Below are 949 nucleotides of genomic sequence, written 5' to 3'. Positions count from 1 at the left end.
CCCCAGCTCTGAGGATGGGGTGGTGGCCCAGGGCTTTCTCCTCCCCGCCTGTCCCTCTGCAGCCGCTGCCGTCCTTGGGAAGCACTCATTCCCCGGCAGCTGTCCTCCCCCTTCCCTCCCTTCTCAGCGTCCAGCTGGCACGGGCCCACCATGCCCTCTTTTCTTCGTACCTGCCCGGCACAGTCAGGGGGACGTCACATTTCCTCTGTGGAGACCACCAAGGTAGGTGCCTGGTGCACAGTCTTAACTGCACGCTGAATCTCAATTTAGTATTATTCCCGGAGACCTGATTATAAACCCATCTCAGTGACCTTGGGAGAGGTTCCTTAGATCAGCTGAGTCTCAGTTTGTTCCCCTGTAAGATGGGTGTGGCCCACTGCACCAACTTCCCAGGGTTGTTCCAAAGTGCTCTTATTTATTTTTTTAATATTTATTTATTTGGCTGCACTGTGTCTGAGTTGCAGCACGTGAACTCTTAGTTGCTATGTGTGGGCTCTAGTTCCCTGACCAGGGATCGAACCCAGACCTCCCTGCATTAGGAGGACAGTCTTAGCCACTGGACCACCAAGGAAGTCTGTCCAAAGGGCTTTTAAAGTGCCTGGCACACAGTGGGTCTCAAGGAACCACCCCATCCTGGCTGTTTTGCTGGCACTGATGGAAGGGAGCAGGGGACAAATCAAGAATGAGGACTGGGAACCAGGGTGGGGGAAAAGCCGTGGGGGAGGAGGAGGGGAAGCCACTTTCTCCTGCGGAGCCCAGACCCGCCTCAGGCCACGGGGCTGCGGCTTCGCATCCGGCGGCCACTGAGCAACTTCCTCTAGAGGGAGCTGATGGGAGCCGGGAGCCGCCGGCGCCTCTATGATCGCTGCAGCCCCGTGGGTCCCCAGGGCCGCGCTGGGACCGGCAGAGGCTGCACTCCAGACACCGGGGATCCACTGACTCCCCTTCC

Source organism: Bison bison, unplaced genomic scaffold, assembly GCF_000754665.1.
Source record: "Bison bison bison isolate TAMUID 2011002044 unplaced genomic scaffold, Bison_UMD1.0 scf7180017864270, whole genome shotgun sequence".
NCBI classification, from domain to species: domain Eukaryota; kingdom Metazoa; phylum Chordata; class Mammalia; order Artiodactyla; family Bovidae; genus Bison; species Bison bison.
This window is presented reverse-complemented; position numbering follows the sequence as displayed.